At 40.1% G+C, this 18,612-nt stretch overlaps 1 protein-coding gene across 1 annotated transcript in view; it reads right to left on the reverse strand.

Moving 5' to 3' along the window:
- The window catches only part of ZNF592 (zinc finger protein 592), a 75,480-nt gene extending 57,665 nt beyond the window's left edge, over positions 1 to 17,815 (reverse strand). The window contains exon 1 of the mRNA XM_044665489.1: positions 17,744 to 17,815. The gene's annotated coding sequence lies outside the window, so the exon portion shown is untranslated. The remainder of the gene's footprint in view (positions 1 to 17,743) is intronic.
- Between the last annotated feature and the right edge of the window lie 797 nt (positions 17,816 to 18,612).

Raw genomic sequence — 18,612 nt, forward strand, 5'->3', positions numbered from 1 at the left:
GACTTGTTCTTTAACCAACCAGTTTTTTTTTTTTTTAATTTTAAACCCTTAACTTCCGTGTATTGTCTCCTAGTTAGAAGAGTGGTAAGGGTAGGCAATGGGGGTCAAGTGACTTGCCCAGGGTCACACAGCTGGGAAGTGTCTGAGGCCAGATTTGAACCTAGGACCTCCCGTCTCTAGGCCTGACTCTCAATCCACTGAGCTACCCAGCTGCCCATGACCAACCAGTTTTGAGGAATTAGATTTAGTTTCCAATTAATTTTTAATTCCTCTCCATGAACCCTTATTGATTATAATTTTTATTGCATTATGATCTGGAAAATGTTGCATTTATTATTTCTGCTTTTCAGAATCTGGTTGTGAAGTGTTTATGCCCTATTACATAGTCAATCTTTGTATATGCACCATGTGCTGCTGAAAAAAAGGTATATTCCTTTTTAACTCTATTTTTCTCCATATATCTATTAAAGCTAACTTTTCTAAAATTTCATTCATTTCCCTTACTTCTTTCTTATTTATTTTTTGGTTAGATTTATCTAGTTCTGATAGAGGAAGGTTCCCCCATTAGTATAGCTTTACTATCTAGTTCCTCCTTAAGATCCCTTAGTTTCTCTTTTAAAAATCTGGATACTGTACCATTTGGTGTATATATGTTAAGTGCTGATACTTCTTCGTTGTCTATGCTGCTTTTTGTTAAGATGTAATTACCTTCCTTATCTCTTTTAATCAGATCTATTTTTGCTTTAGCTTTGTACGAGATCATGATTGCTACTTCTGCCTTTTTTTTCCTCAGTTGAATCTCAGTAGATTTTGCTCCAACCTCTTACCTTTACTCAGTATGTCTACCTCCTCAAATGTGTTTCTTGTAAACAATATATGGTAACATTCTGGTTTTTTTTTTTTAATCCATTCTGCTATCCACTTATTTCATGGGTGAGTTCATGCCATTCAAATTCACAGTTATAACTACCATCTGTGTATTTCCTTCCATCTTGATTTCCCCTTTTAATCCTGTCCTTTCTTTCACTCCTTCCCTCTATACCAGTGTTTTCCTTTTATTCACTCACCCTCTTCTCCCTCCCTTATATTACTCCCCTTCCCACCACCACCCTTCTTATTCCGCTCCTACTTCTCTATGGGGTCTTTTTATCACCTCCCCAATTTTTCCCTCCCTCATATTATTCCTCTCCCCACCACTCCCTTTCTTATTCCCCTTCTACTTCTCTATAGATTAAGATAGGATTCTATACCCCAATGAAATCTGGCTATTCTTCCTTCTAAACCAATTCCAATGAGAGTAAGATTTAAGTATTACCCATCATCACCCTCAACCTCTCCTCCACTGTAATAGTCCTCCAACCCTGTGCCTCTTTATGTGACATAATTTACCCCATTTTACTTCTCTCTTCCTATTTCTCTTAGTACAATTGTCTTTTTCAGCCCTAGTTTTTTTTAACATATCATCCTAAACAGCTTCCTACCATACCTTCTATCTATGCATTCTTCTCCCAACTACTATGATAATGATAACAATTTTTAAGAGTTACAGATGTCATTTTTCTATATAGGAGTATAAACAATTTTACCTTACTGGAGTCCTTAAATTTTTTCTCTTTCTTATTTACCTTTTTATGCTTCACTTGTATTTTGTATTTGGATACCAAATTTTCTGTTTTAAGTCTAGTCTTTTCTTCAGGAATGTTTGGAAATCTTCTATTTTATTAAGTGGTCATACTTTCCCCTGTATGTGTGTATATACATCACTTCATAATTATGCTGGATAGACTTTCATATGTCCTCTCTGTCTTTTCCATTAAAATATAAGGTCTGTAAGGGTAAGAATTGTTTCAATTTTTCTTAACTCCCTAGCACCGAGCATGGTGCTGAAAAAATGACTGATTCACTGATTGATCTTTAATATCATGCACACAGCAAGATCTAAGAAATATTTGCCAAACTCAATTGAATTCAGTGTCAGAAGCAAAGGGGGTGGGGAGGGGGAGAGCACATGGGACAATGGAACTGGCCAAGAAGTAAAGATAAAGAATTCAAATCAAGAATTCTAGCTGAATGAGTGGTGAAAAGCAGAACACCAAGCTCCCCTCCATAAAATTTCTCCCCAAAATCTAGAAAGCATGCCAAACTGAATCTTGATAAGGAAATCCAGAAAAAGTCACAATGGCTGCTTTGTCCAACACAGCATGATACAGTAAGAAAAGGTGGTCTGCAATCACCAAATGCAAAGCAAAGCGCTACAGGGCCAAGATACTATGCACTTGAGCAAGGGATCCCATACTTATACTTAGTACCTCAGGACAGTGATGAAAAACCTTTTAGAGGGGCAGGTGATGTGAGAAATATCCTCAGGCATTCGTGGAAAGAGGGAGGGAATCAGCCCAGCCCCACATTCCTCTGGCTTTCTAGTAACTAACTCTGTTAGGGCAATCGCATGTGCCCACAGAGAGGGCTCTGTGTGCCCCCTCTGGCACATGTGCCATAGGTTCACCACCATGGCCCCAGGACCTTACAAAGGCACAACAATAAGGATAGATCCCAAATGGCAACTTTTTCACCCACTACCCAGTTCCAGATCACAAATCTAGGATGGAGTAAGCAGCAGACTTAATCAGAGAAAATAGGGACCCCTGTTAAGAAGATGTTGGACTGTGTATAAAAAAAAGAGGGGTAAGAAAAAAAAAGGGGAAGAAAGAAGGAGGAAGTAACAGCAAAGTGGCTCAGACCCCCCAGCTCAGAATAGGGCCCTATTTCCAGCATCTGACCCAGCCTGCAGAGGAATAACCAGAGTAGGAATCCCAGACCAAAGGGGAACCTATAGGTCTCTGTCATTCTGAACCAAAAGAATATTCCAGCTGGCTGAAATAAGCAATCTAGCAACAGTCTACTCTTTCTCAAGACCCAAACCGAAGTCAGAAACTTGTAGAACTCAGATAAGGAGCTCAACAATCAGAGTTTACCCAGGATCAGACCACTTTGGGGCATTAAAAGTGTATAATTAGTCCCTGAGACTGTGAAATAATACTACACTTAATACCCCAAGCAATTATGATGGGAAGGAAGCTCAAGGAAAAAACACAATAGAGAATGACTCCAAAATATGAAGTAATACCTCAAAAGAATAACAAAGCTTGGGCTTAAAAAAAAGTAGAATTGGGGGCAGCTGGGTAGCTCAGTGGATTGAGAGCCAGACCTAGAGACGGGAGGTCCTAGGTTCAAATCTGGCCTCAGACATTTCCCAGCTGAGTGACCCTGGGCAAGTCACTTGACCCCCATTGCCTACCCTTACCACTCTTCTGCCTTCGAGTCAATACTGTGTATTGACTCCAAGACGGAAGGTAAGGGTTTTAAAAAAAAAGTAGAATTCCTGGAAGAAATGAAGTAAAAGTTTAAGGGGGGGAAAGTTTTTAAATCCTTTTTATGAATTTAATGAGAGCACTTGAAGGAAAAAACTGGAAAAGAAATGAAAGCTATGGAATAAAGAACTGGAAAGGGAATTAACAGGTTGGCAGAAAAGGTACAGAATCTTGCCTAAACAACAAAAACACTTGAAAATCAAGGTGGACCAAATAGAAGCCAATGATTCCATGAGGCAAAAATAAATATTAAAACAAAGTCAAAAAGCTGAAAAAATAAAGGGTATCTCATGGTAAAAACAACTGACCTAGAAAAAAGATGGAGGAGAAAAATGTAAGAATAATTGGACAATATTAATGCCACAATCAAAAAAAAGGCATAAATTTTTAAGAAATCTTAAAGGAAAATACCTTTATCTCTTAGTGTCAGAGGGCAAACAGAAAATTCACCAGTCACCACCTGAAACATACTTCAAAATTAAAACTCCCAGGAATATTAAAGCCAAAATCCTGAGCTCCAAGATTAAAGAAAATACTACAAGTAGACAGAAAAAATCCAAATACCACAATCAGGATCACATGTGACTTAGCGGTCATAACTATAAAATATCAAAGAATGTTTACTATATTCTAGAAAGCAAAGGAAATGGACTTACAGACAAGAATAACTTATCTAGAAAAAGAGAATACAGTTACAGAGTGGTAAAAATGTATCTTCAAGGGACATCTAGGTGGTTCAGTGGATAGAGAGCCAGGTCTGGAAATGGGAGGTCATGGGTTCAAATTCAGCTTTAGACATTTTCCAGCTGTGTAACCCTAGGCAAGTCACTTACCCTCAATTGCCTAGTCTGGTAATGGAGAATCTTTTAGAGACCATATGTCATATCCCATACCCTCCCACCAAGTGCCAGGTGCACTCCCACCCCCTACCCCACAGAGGGGAGGGAAAGCCTGACATTGGGTTGCTGACAGAGGGGTGGGTGAAGTGAGGAATATTCTCAGCAAGTGTAGAGAGGGGGAGGGGAGTGGCCTGAGAGCTCTGCTCCCCTCCACCTCTGCCACCTGTGAGCCACCCACCTTACCCACTATGCACTCCCATTGGGTTGCGGGCACAGTGGAGATGGGGAAGGGAGCAACTCCATCTGAATCCTTCTGCCTTTCTAGTAACAAACTCCAGGGGGCAGGGTGGGGGTTGACATGCCCACAGACAGCACTCTGTGTGCCATCTTTGGCATGCATTTCATAGGTTCATCATCACTGGCCTAGCCCTTACTACACTTCTGTCTTAGAACTGATATTTAGTATCAATTCTAGGGCAAAATTTAAGGCTTTTTTAATGGACTTTTAATGGCATGGAGGACTTCCAAGCAATCCTTCTCAAAAGAACAGAACTACAGAGAAACTTTAAAGTTCCAACACAAGAGTGAAGAGAAACAAAAAGGTAAACACAATGCACAATGATAAAAAGCACCAAACAAAGATAAACTGCTTACATTCAAATATGGGAAACAATATATATTCTCTCTGAAACATATCATCATCAGGGCTGTGAGTGGTTATATCTTGATAATCTTAAGAAAAGAATGGAAAGAGAGAAGAATAGACTAGAAGGGAAAGGAAGGAATAGACTGAAAGGGAAAAGAAGGTTAAAAAACCTTACCTCACATAACCAGGGTACACAAGTAGACATCTACACAAACAAAGAGGGAGAAGCAGCTGATTTTGAATCTCACTTTCAAGTGAACTAGTCAAAAGAAAAATACACACACAATTGGGTATAGAAATACATTTGCCTCTATAGGGAAATAGGAGGAAGGGAGTAGGGGAATTAGAGGGTAGATTAAAAGAGGGATCAGTTCTAAGTAAAACAAATTCAAGGGGGCAGCTGGGTAGCTCAGTGGATTGAGAGCCAGGCCTAGAGACAGGAGGTCCTGGGTTCAAATCCGGCCTCAGACACTTCCCAGCTGTGTGACCCTGGGCAAGTCACTTGACCCCCATTGCCTACCCTTACCAATCTTCCACCTATAGGTCAATGCACAGAAGTCAAGGGTTTAAAAAAAAATTTTTTAAAATGAAAAAAAAAAAAACAAATTCAAAATATATTTTTAAAAATATAGCTATCTGCGAGGTAGCAAAAAATAGGAATCTGAGGTGATGTTCCTAAATTGGGGAACTGCTGAACAAGTTATGGTATATAGATGTGATGGAATATTATTGGGATAAATTCTTATCAATGAAATGGCCAGTCAGGATTCCAAGTAATTAATTATGAAACAAGCAACCCAACTACTGAAAGAGGGAAAGGACCTTCAAAATACAAAATGAGATAATTTGTTTTTGGACATAGCCAATGTGGAAACCTGCTTTGACTTATACATGTTTGTATAGCTTTGTTTTTCTTGTGTTTTGAATTGAAAGTAGGAGATTGTGGTGAGAAGGTGAAAAAGCAAAATGTTGGAATAACAAATAAGATCTTCTAAAAAGAAAAGGAATTTGAGTCAATTAAGTTTGAGAGATATAAGAGATAGGAGAAAAGTATTATAAATGAGGTGAGGCAAAAAAAAACAAAACAAAGAAATAGCAGGACTGAGGGGAAGAGCAAAAAATTAAGATGGAAGAATTGGTATTATGTTAACAGTTTATCAGGTGTATGAACTCAAATGAGTCTTGAGTAAAAAAAAGGGGGAAAAAAGAAGAGAGAGGAGAAAGAAACAGAAAGGAAAAGAGGAAGGAAGTAGGAAAGTGAGAGGAAAGCAAAGGCAAGAAGAGAGATGGAGAGAACAAAAGCAGTTCTTAGGGGAAAAAAATTTTGTCTCTAAAGGAACTTTTTTAATCAACAATAGAAAATTTTTTAAATTGAAAACAGAATTTTTTTAAAACTTAAAAAAAATCAAAGACCCACAACAAAACAACAAAATAGAAATTCTGAAAAGTAAACGGACATAAAATTGACAGCAAAAAAAAAAACTCCATGTTGAATTGTTAAATAAAAGTAGGAACTGGGTTTTATTGTTGCTATTTTTTAACTAAAAATTATTTCATCTCCTTTCTGAAAACAGAAGAAAACCACCACAGGTTTCTTATAACAAATCAGAACCTAGCTGGATATATCTATTTATATAAATGAGCCAAAATAGTTTCTGATAATTTACTTTACTCTTCATTTGTTGTGTAATCTCTTTTTTCTTTCAGTTTTATATAAATAATCGGATGTTAATATTAATAATTAAAATGTCTTGATTATGTCAATAGATACTAAAAATATTTTTAATCCAACATCCATTTCTATTAAAAACTCTAGAAAGCATGTAAACTGACCTTTCCTTAATATAGTAAAGACTATCTATATAAAACCAAGAGCAAACATGTTATGTAATGGAGAACCATTAGAGAGCATTCCATAGTAAAGCAAGGCTGCCCATTTATCACTATTACTAGTTAGCATAGTCTTAGAAATCGTATAGCAATAATGCAAGGAGGAAATATCAAAGGAATAAAGGAGAAAAGAAAAAAGAAAAAAATTCTTGCTTCTTGCAGATGATAATTCACTGAGACAACTTTAAAGAGTCAACTAAAAAATAAATGAAATAATAAGTTCAGTAAAGTTGCAGGATAAGACATTCAGAAGTATTAACTACTATAAAAACATTCTTTTAAAAATTCTTTATAGCAGCTAGACCAAAATAATTGTTAAATATTAATTTTTCAAAGTAAAGCCAATATAAAAAACTTACAAAACTACCTAAATTAACTTACTCAATTCCACAGCAAACTACAAAGATTATGTTCAGGGAACTAGAAAAAAAATAACAAAAATTATGCAGAGGAATAAAAGGTCAAGAATGGAAAATGATGAAAAGAACTTGGAAAAAAGGAGTTTATCTATAACAGATATCAAATTAAATGACAAGTAATACCATTAAAATGTTTTGTTAATGTTTAAGAAATAGAGGTCAATCAGTAGAACAGATTAGGTAGAGAACATAAAGAAGCATGGTGTCCGATAAACCCAAAGACTTTGGTTATTGGCAAAAACTGCTAGGAAAACTGGAAAGTAGTTTGGCAGAAGTTAGGGACTGAACATTTCACACAGTATACCAAGATAAGCAGTATATGGATACATGGCTTTAAGGATGACATCATAAAACAAACAAGGGACAGAGAGCATCACAAAAAAAAAAAATAAAACTGGGCAATTTGGTAATATAAAATTTAAAATTTTTGCATAAACAAATCAAATAGAGCTAAAATCAGAAGGGAAACAAGTGGGGGGGGAAAATCTTTACAGCAAGTTTCTCTGATACAAGTTTTGTTTCCAAGCTGTATAAAGAACTGATTTAAATTTATAAGACTGAGTCATTCCCCCAGAGGACAAATGGTCAAAAGACATGAATAGGCAATTATCAAAGGAAAAAATCCAAACTATAAACACTGCAAAAAAAAAATTCCAAATCACTAATAACTAAGGAAATGCAAATTATAGCAATTCTGAAACCCCAATTTACATCATCAGATTGACAAAGATGGCAAAAGTGGAAAACAGTAGTCTACTGATGAAGGGGCTGGAGGAAAACCAGGCAGGCCAGTGTTGGTAGAGCTGTGAACTGGTCCAATCATTCTGGAAAAGAATCTGGAACTATGCTCCCAAAGTTACTAAATTATGTATATCATTTGACCCAGCTATATTTTGACTACTAGCACTATCTTCCAAAGAGATCAAATAAAAAGGAAAATAACTCACATGAACAAAAAGATTTATAGCAACTCTTTTTTACAGTAGCCAAAAATAAGGGGAGTGCCCTCCAGTTAGGGGCTAAACAAATTATGGCATATGAATTAATGAAACAAGGGAAAAAAATAACAAAATGAAGTTTCAGAGAAAACTGGGAAGATCTCTATGAACTGATGCCAAATGAAGTGAGTGGAACTAGTTCAACCTTTTAACAATGACGACATTATAGAGAAAAACAATTTTAAAACACTTTAGAACTCTGATCGGATACAATGATAAACCATAAATCCAGACAACTGAAGATGAAACATGTCCCCCATCTCCAGCCAGAGAGGTGATGGACTTAAACTACAGAACGGGACATACTTTTTTTGGATGTAGCCAATATAGAATTTTAATTTATTGAGCTATACATATCTGTTATAAGGATTTTATTTTTCAATTTTTTATTCTTTGAGAGAGGCAATGGAAGTAGACAAGTTATAAAAAACAAAATTAGCTTGATACTCCTTGATATAATACCACAAATCTGAGCTATCACAAAAACAAGTTTGTAATTCATTTTTCAATATCCAAAAGACAAATTTGGGTAACAAGAGTCTCTTAAATCAATAGAACACCTCTATGAGGTTTGATCTTTGATACCTACTAAGCCCAGCTTAAGGAAAATCCTACATTTCAAAGCTATAAAAGGACCACAGATTTAGAGCCAGAAGGGATCTCAGATCCTTTCAAGACCAATCCTCTCAAGTTACAGAACAGACAACTGAGGCCCACAGGAGTTAAGGGATTTGCCATGGTCTCACAGATAGCAGCAAATGGCAGATCTAGGATTTCAACCATATTCCTTAATTCCAAATAGAGAGAGTCCTTTTGTTATAAAAAAAAATAAATAAGGTACACTTTCCACTGAACTCTTTAGCATGGACTTGAATGTCATCTAGTCCAACCCTCCTGCTTTACAGCTGGAGAGAAAAATGCGACTTAGGTTAAGTGACTTCCCAAAGATGTAATTAGCCCATTTCCAGATTGCCAACTCAACTGTCTTAACCAAACCATTAAATAATAAATTCCTATTCAATAACCCTTAGCCCATAAATAAACTTGGTTCACGTAAGGACCTTAGATTTGAGCAGACTAGATTATACTTTTAGTCCAGGGTTCAAATATGTACCAGTGATCTTTCCAAGGCTTTAAAAACCTCATCTACTCAAATGCAGACATTCATTACATACATACATTCTCCAAACATCATGTGAGTATTAAGTTCTTAGTATGTTTGTTAGTTTTTCACTCACCCAACTAAGTTCCTTTTAAAAAAAAACATTCCATATGTTTCTCCCCATAGAATCTAATATTAAAAAGTTAAAGTAACATTCAATATGTTTATTGACTGCTGTAGCCCTTTTCTTTTTATTCATAATAAGCAAAGTAGTTTAATTAAGAAAAGCATGATGATATCTAGAAGGTGGCCCACATAATACAAACTACAGCAGATACAATGTCCTACCCAAGGTCAAGGTTGCCACAGGAGGATTAAGGGAAGACATCAAAGGCGCAGACAGGAAAGGTAACATAAACTACAGCAGACATAATCCCTTCCCCAAAATCAAGACTACCATTGGAAGAGGAAGGGAAGTTAGTCACCTTCTCAGGATTTCTCTCTCCCTGAATTTTTACTCTGACCACAAATCACTATCTCCCTACCTCCTGCTACAGAAAACCATTCCTCTTTACTCTCTCCCTTCTCCTGTGCTGCTGAAGAAGTCAGGGAGTTTAAAAGCCTCCATATATCTTCTATCTTTCAACACAGTGGAAAAGGAAAATCTCAAGTCACTCACAGCAGCTCAGTAGCAGCACAGAAACTTGAGGGTACATTGTAGAAGTTTCAATGAGTCTCTTATACACAGCTACTAGGCAAATAAGATATAGGACTAGATCATTCCAGCTTTCTTCCATAGTTCCAGAAAACTCAGCTCTCCCCAGACTTCTAGTAGCATGAGAATATTTCTCTCCTTTCACACAGAAATATTCAAAGAGATACTAGACAAAGCATCCTTAAAAAAGTTGTTGACTAAACCAATTTCTCCAATTGTCTTGGCAAAATTCCTTTTAGAAATAAAGATAATTTAACAGCAATCACTGTAGAAAAGTTATTGTTAGTAAATCAAATTACAAGTAGGTGTGTAACAAAAGAATTTTATTCTGTTGTAGATAAAAAGGATAAAATTTTCTACAGTGATCTCAAGCAATGGATCTCAGGTATAAGACTTAGTATGTTTCTGTTCAAAAGACTTCCAGACCGTACTGATAATTATAGTCACTCATAAAGTAGGAAAAAAAATTCACTGCAGGCTAAAAGAAAGGTTCCCTAATTTAAGTTACTAACTATAGAATGTTACTTTGTTTGAAAGAGATCAGAATGTTACAATTTTTTGGTACTATGCTAAACAACAGATTCCATCAACAATGCTGCTTTTCAAGAAAAATACTTTAAGAAGATGAAATAGGAGCAGCTGGGTAGCTCAGTGGATTGAGAGTCAGGCCTAGAGATGGGAGGTCCTAGGTTCAAATCCGCCCTCAGACATTTCCCAGTTGTGTGACCCTGGGCAAGTCACTTGACCCCAATTGCCCACCCTTACCACTCTTCCACCTAGGAACCAATACACAGAAGTTAAGGGTTTAAAAAAAAAAAAAGAAGAAGATGAAACACAGGAAAGCTCCAATCAGGCATTAAAGATATAGAACTGAGGGAATGCCATATCACAAAGTTCTACTTTTTCCCTCAGACTGACCTGTTGCTCACCTCACACCAGTAAAGAGCCTCTTAAAACGTATAATTAATATCACAATTTGGCAGAAGTCAGCAACAAAACTGTTTTCGAAATAAGATGGTCCAGCCTAGGCAAAAATATTAAATAGGTAAAGTTTATCTTTGGTGCTTCCCAACCTCCCCCAATTAAAGCTGTTTTCCTCCCTCCTTCCACTGTCCCTAATGCAACCAAAACAAACATAAGAAGGGTCTATCCTGAATCTAAAGCATGCCTTTAGTTGGCTATTAACTAATTCTTGGAGTGAGTTTCTGCATTGTCTGTCTGAAAGAGCTACGACTACCTTTTGGAGACAATGGAACCAGTAGGATCACAACACTGTGCCAAACAGAGTAGAAAGGAGGAACATAATTTAGGGAAGCTGCCACACCTCAAAATAAAAAGAGTAAAAGGAGAGGGTTTGGTGGAGGGGTAATCAGGAATAAATTTGTGGGTAGGTGGCTACTACAACCACCATCTCACTTCCTGAACCTAAAGAAGAGCCTATCTTCTCTTCCTACTACTATAATACACACACCCCTCTTAAGGAATGGGAACATGAAAACCCCAGTTTAACACTTTAGCTGCTCTCTAGTTTCCGAGGGTTAATTTTGTTTCCCCAAATAAGATCCTTAAGAGTAAGACCCAGCATACGCATCTTTTTTCCAGCATCTACTAGCACAAAGTTGGGCATCTATATATAGGAATAAATAACTGATGAACTAACTGATAAGTAGGAGTTCCAAGTAGTCTTTCTGAGTGATTTTTAAATAATTAAGACTTCTAATTAAGAATGATTGATATTAATCACACTTATTTTTAGGGCTCTAAGATTTATAAAGTCTTAATAGTGTATCTAGGTAATGAAGAAACTTTTATGACCAACCAACCAGTTCAGTTAAGAGTCTGGAAAGTATATATGGCAAGATGCCGAGAATCCCTAATCCAGAGATAGCTATGGGCTGTCCCTGACAAAACTCCAAGAGAAGACTTTGAACTAATATGTCTCAACATGGGCTAAGGAACTTCAAATTATCCCTTTCCTTTTCTTTTTCCTTATTTCCCTTTCTTTTTCTTTTCTTCTTTTTTTAAACCCTTACCTTCCGTCTTAGAATCAATACTGGGTATTGGTTCCAAGGCAGAAGAGTGGTAAGGGTTAGGCAATGGGTGTTAAGTGACCTGCTCAGCTAGGAAGTGTCTGGGGCCACATTTGAACCCAGGACCTTCCATCTCTGGGTCTGACTTTCAATCCACTGAGCCACCCAGCTGCCCCTCTTTTCTTCTTTAAAGATGCTCCAATTGAGCAATGTTCCCATGACTTAGGATACATCTCAGGGAGGCTGGTTTACAGGAGATAATGAACATCCACAGCACCCTATCTCTAAAATTTCTTGCACCTTCAGGCAGCAATTAAGGTCAACTGAAAAAAAAAAGATTTTTCTAAGGGTATACCTTCACACATAGTAGAGATCATTTGGATGCTAGATATTCTGCAACAAATTAAAAAGAAAAGAAAAAAGGATCCCAGATCCACTTAATTGGTCCAGAAAAAACTTTGGCTGTATATCCATACCCTAGTTGAAAAGTCTTGTGTAGTCCAAGATTATTCAGAGATATAGCATTATAAAGTGGTAACACCTTCCTAAAGTAACCTAAAGCATCTTTCCTGATTAGTCACCAATCAAGGAATCACAAAGAAAACTATATGACCTGTAGAGATCAGAGGCATTCTTATTCTCAGCTTGTCTTAGACCAGCAAACTCTTCTTTTATTAACTGACATCCAAATGACAATGAGCTGCCTCCCTCTTTAAAACTAGGAGACTCAAAATAAGTCCAAGTGTGATAGAAGAGTTAGTGCTGAATTGTACTCCTCTAATCTGACTGCTATTTGTGGTTTTTTTACGTGCATACATACATACATACACATGCTATAGATTAAATTCCTTTACTCTCTCCAAAAGGAAAATATTTTATGCTCATTTATAAAATATCTATTTGATACATTTAACAAATATATTTTGTATATGTAATCACACATATAGCATATATAAATGTATTTGTCATATAAATATTATTTCATATATTTATCAAATATTATTTTATATACATGACAATTATTGTGCTTATTTCATGTTATGAAAACCTGGGTACACTTCCACACCACAGTGTGAAATAAATCATCATGCCAACAGAGCAGAAACTGTGCCAAGTATTACCAAACTGGAAAGGCTTCCAATACAGACCTTGTGAGGAACTGTCAACTGATGAGTCCAGCTAAAGGGAATAGTTTATTACTAGACATTTCCATGCCCAATAACTTATTCTGGTCAAAGCAAATCATGTCTGAGTTGTATTCTATAATGCACTAAGGCATGGAAGAGTGGTGCTTCTTCAATCAGTAGATCACACATCTTTAAAGGATTTCTTTATAAAGCTACCTGTTCTAAACTAATATTTTCTCCATTGTGCCCAAGGTCACTGACCTCTGAACAACTTCTTTGACAACATATGTATTAAAAACTACTTAACCATTCATTCACCTATTTCAATCCTGAGGTGTATGGGGTGTTCAGAGAGGATCAGCACCTCTGGTGTGAGGGCTCCTAATCCTTTTCAGGGCTTTTCATCTACCTTTGGTGTCTACCTGTCATCCAATACTCACCTGTGGCTCCAAGAAGCTGTAGCATGCAGTAAAACCATCTGGCCAGGAAGGCCTCACTTAAATCCAACTCCTTCTCATGATGTCATTGGTCTTTTTCAAAAAGGATGGATTAACAACATTTCAGTCCCAAAGAGCATCATTATAACACATTATAGGAAAAAGAGAAGGGGGGAGGAATAAAGATGTCTAGATCCTTGGACTTACCTTTATCTCTCATCTCTTTCAGAATCATGGCCAAGTCTGATGGCACAAAAAAGGTAAAAGGAAGTCCCTGCCTCCAAGGAGCCATGGTCTGATAGGGAAAACAACTAACTCAAACAAAATATATACAGGAAAATTGGAGATAATCACAGAGAGAAGGCACTAGCATTAAGGAAATCAGAAAAAGAATCTTATAGGTGTAATTTTAGCTGAGAACTTAGGGAAGTAAGGAGAGAGAGAATTCGATAGAATGTCTTAAGGAAGGAACAGCAAAGCCAGTGTCACTGGATGAAAGACTACTGGGAGGAGAAGGGGGATCAAAGTGTAAGGTTAGAATGGCAAGAAGGAGCCAGGTTATAAAGGGTTTTGAACACCAAACAGAGGATTTTCTATTAGATCTTGGAGGTGAGGAACTCCTGGAGCTGATTAAATAGGGTGGTGGTATGGTCACACTTATTCTTTAATTGGATCGATATTTAATGTTAGTGCCTCCCCTCTGTTAATTATCTCCACTTTAGTCTGTGTATTATAGGCATACCTTCTTTTGTTGTGCTTTGCAGATAATTTCAGTTTTTTGTTTTGTTTGTTTTTAGCAAATTAAAGATTGTGGCAACCCTGTGTCTAGCAAGTCCTATCAGCATCTATCAGATCCATTTTTTTTCACAGCATGTGCTCACATCCTGTCTCTGTGTTACATTTTGGCAATTCTCAAAATATTTCAAACTATTTCATTATTATTATATTGTTTTGGGGTGCCACCAACCTCACCCATAAGATGGTGAACTTAACCATTACATGTTGTGTGTTCTGACTTCTTCCCCAACTAGCCACTCCTCTCTCTTCTCTCCTTCCTCAGACATAACAATGTTGAAATTAGTCCAATTAATAACCCTACAATAGTCTCTATGGGTTCAAGTCAAAGAAGTCTATAAGGCAAACTTCATTAGTCTTATTTTAAGAAATTGCCAGGAACCCCAACCTTCATTAACCACCACCCTGATCACTCACAATAGCCATCAACATCAAGGCAAGATTCTCCACCAGAAAAAAAGATTATAACTCTCTGACGGCTCAAATGAAGGTTAGCATTTCTTAGCAATAAAGTATTTTAAAATCTAGGTATGTACATTGTTTTTGTAAACAAAATACTATTTCATACCTACAAACTGTAGTATAGTATAAAGCTTTTATATTCACTGGGAAATAAAAAAAAGTGTCACTTTCTTTACTGTGATACTCACTTTGTTGCAGTGGTCTGGAACCAAAAGCACAATATTTCTGAGGTATCCCCACATCTTTTATATACAGAGCTATTTGGACATTAGACTGTGAGCACCTCAAGAGGAAGAGTTATCTTTTGCCTTTCTTTCTGTCTTTCTCTGAGCACAATACCTGGCACACAGTAGACACTTATAAATGTTTACTTACTGACTGGAGAGACTAGAGACAGGAAAATCAACCAAAAGGTTATTCCAATAGTCTAGTTATGAGGTGATGAGGTCATGCACCAGAGAGGTTACAACCTCAGAGGAGAGAAAGGAGCATATATTGTAGAAATGTTACAAGGGTAAAATCAATAGATTATATGGGGGGAAAGGTAGAAAAGGGAAGAAGGCGAGAGAGGGTTAGGATGACATTTGGGTTGTGATCCTGGTGACTGATAGGATGATGTCCTCGACAATAAAAAAGAAGTTGAGAAAAGATGGGAAGAAGGGTATGGAGGAACAGTTCCATTTCAGACAAATTAAAGCTTAAGATGTCTATAGAACATCCAATTCTTTATGTCAAATAAAAGGTGTGATCCTAGAGCTTAGGAGGTAGGCTAGCTATGGATATGTAGATTTGAGAATCATCAGTATAGTGATAAAAATTGAATCCCTTGGAGCTAATGAGATCATCAAGTGAAACTGTATAAAAGGGAAAAAAAGTAGGGGTCCCAGGGCAAAGGCCTGGGGACACTAACTGTGAGTGGACATAATGGACAAAGATCCAGCAAAAGAAACTGGAAAGGGTCACTTGGACAGGTAGCAGAATCAGGATAGAATAGTGTAACAGAAACCTATACAGAATCATAAAAAAGGCATTACTATAACCAAAATGAATTACTTAACTGTCAATTTTGTACTAACAAGCCTCTGCAAATTTAATTAGGCTGGTCCTTCAATTATGATCCACCACCCAAATCACAGTCCAAATCCAAGGATTTCAACTATTTCCATCAACTTTCTTATAAAGACTTGCATACAACAACCTCTAAATAAATGTTTTTCTTGAATTTATTATAATAAAGTTCAATCTCTTTTATACTACCAAACCCTTAGCAAATGCACCCATCAATCATTTCTTCCCATCCCCTAGAGACTTAGTTCCCAATGTGTGCAAAAAAAAAGGAAAAGAAAAACACCTCCACAAAACCTAACATCTCCCATAAGATTTCCTATGCTTGTAGAACTGAATAGCCCCCTTAAACTCTAACTCAGCCACAGATCCAAGCTCTCTAAGCTCTAAATATCTCCTCTCAACATTGACCTGCACCTGCCCAGCTCAATCCCAGCTATAAATCAGTGAGTGGGCCTTAAGGTCCACTAGCTCCTAGAAAGAGTACCTGCTAAAATTCCCTAAATCTGAGCTGTCATGACACACTCCTTCAAATCTGTGCCTGTAGCCCATTTTCACCCTAGGAAGGGACAAGAATAAACCAAATAATCAGATCAGGCAAGAGCCCCACTGAACATGGAAAATCTACCAACGAGAGTACAATGTGGAAGCAATCCACAAGAGATAGGGTAGAGTAGGTGACTATCTATCTTACCTCTTCCAATCCAAGATGCTATGAGCTTGTCCTTATGGAACCTTCAGGGTTCCAATGTAATCATGCCTAGCCACAGTGAACATCCACAGTCCCTCCACCAAGGTAACCATGACCTCTAACCCCTACTTTCTAGAAAAAGGTTGGTAAAAGGGTTGGAGAAAACTCAAGTACAATAAAGGCATCTACTTAAGGAATTAAACAATTCTGACCCCATACGGGCCCAAAATGTAAGTGAAGGCAAATGGGCCCAAAATCACCTGGCCCTAAGGGGGTAGGGCTGGTTCCCTTCTTTAGGTAGTTGGTGATGGTTTTCTTTTTGTCCAGAATTTTGGTGCCCCCTCTGGCCTCCCTAAGAATTGTACCAACCTTCCAAAGCAGCCCCAGAAATGGCCAAATCCGTGTGTGAAGAGAGGAGCCTTCCTTATCCGCGATGACCGACCTCTGTTAGTTCAGCCGAGAGTGTCCCCGACAGATGGTCGATCGGACAGACAGACACGCTGGCACCGTTCCTCCCACACTTACACACATACACACTCACTTCCCCACTGTTGGCCCACCCGGATCTGGGTAGCACTGGCATCTGGGACCAGGATGTGATTTACCTGATACAGCTTTGCCTTTCCCGAAGTCCCCCTAAGAGTGGTCCGTCTGTCTATCCCACGTCTGGCAGGAAGAGCCCACGGACGAAGAGACTTCCTTTCCGCCCAGCAGGCCTGTGCCCCCCTCTGGGCCCCCAATGCCCGCCTGCCCCGGACGCGCGCTGCCTTCCCCCAGCCCTCCAGGGGGCCCCGCGGGGTCCAGGTGGGCAGGGTCTGGGTGCCGGCGTTCCGTGCCGCCCGCGGGGCGCTCGCAGGGGCTGTGTGCTGTCGAGGGGATGAGCAGGTCGCTGGGCATGCCCCCAGAGACAGCAGCTTCCTTCCCCGGCAAGGCGCGGGAGCTCGGGGGCTCAGCGGGGCGGGAAGTAGATGTCCGGCCCGCCTACGGGGAAGGCGGCCGAGACGGGTAGGTGCGCCTGGTGGGGCGGGCCGCGGCGCAAAGTAGCGCCGCGCTTCGGCGGCCTCCTTGGAGAGGCTGGGTCGGGAGCGGCGGTGACGGTAGCGGCGTGCTCGTCTCCCCCTCCCTGCGCCTGGCCCCTAGGCCCGCGGCCACTTACCCGGGCAGCGGCGGCGGCGACAGCGGCGGCGTCAGGCCCAGGCTTGGCCGCTCACTAAGTCCCCAGCGCCGGCAGCGGGAGCCACAACATGGCGACGGCGGTGGCGGGCGGGGCTGCGGCTCCGGGGGCGGAGCGGGGGCGGGAGCCGGACGGGCGGCGGGCCCTGGCTGGGGCGGCCCGGCAGGGAGGGACGTCGAGCGGGAGGAGGAAAGCGAAAGGGCAGCAGGGAAGCTGGCCGGCTGGCGGGCGGGCCGCCCACTCCCGACCGGGGCGCCCGGCCGCCCGGCGTCTGCTAGGCCGCGCAGGGGCCGCCCCGGGCCTAGGCCCCGGCCTCCCCATGCCGCAGCCCGGCCCGGCCCGGCCCGGCCCTGCCCACTGGGGCCCGGCTCGGAGGCCGAGCTGCACCGCGTCGCGCCGCTTCCTGCTCGGCCCGGCTCCGGCCCGCAGCCGCAGCCGCCACCGGGGACGCTGGGGAGCAGGCCCGGCTGCGCACACTCCGACGGCCGCGCGCACTGCTTCCCCGGGCCGCGAGCCAGCCCCCCGCCCCTCCGGACACAGACCCAGGCACTGGCGTACACGCGCATAGGCGCGCCCCCCGGGACCCTGCTGAGGCACCAACCTGCCGCTCCTCTGAAGACAGCCGTCGCTGATCCCGTTGGGAGCCTAACACCCCTTTTCCCTACTTCCTGATTTCTCACTCCTGGGTCCCGGGGCCTTTTTTGGAGGAGGAGGGAACTGCCTCCCTAGAAGTGGTCTTAATGAGCTCAGCCTAGCAAACTGCCTGGTAGAGGTCTGAGTTGGGCTCAGAGAATCCAGCCCGTCACTTGACAGCTGGGGAAACTGAGGCTCGAGTAAGTGACAAGAATCAA

The sequence above is a fragment of the Gracilinanus agilis genome, chromosome 2 (genome assembly GCF_016433145.1).
Source record: "Gracilinanus agilis isolate LMUSP501 chromosome 2, AgileGrace, whole genome shotgun sequence".
NCBI lineage: Eukaryota > Metazoa > Chordata > Mammalia > Didelphimorphia > Didelphidae > Gracilinanus > Gracilinanus agilis.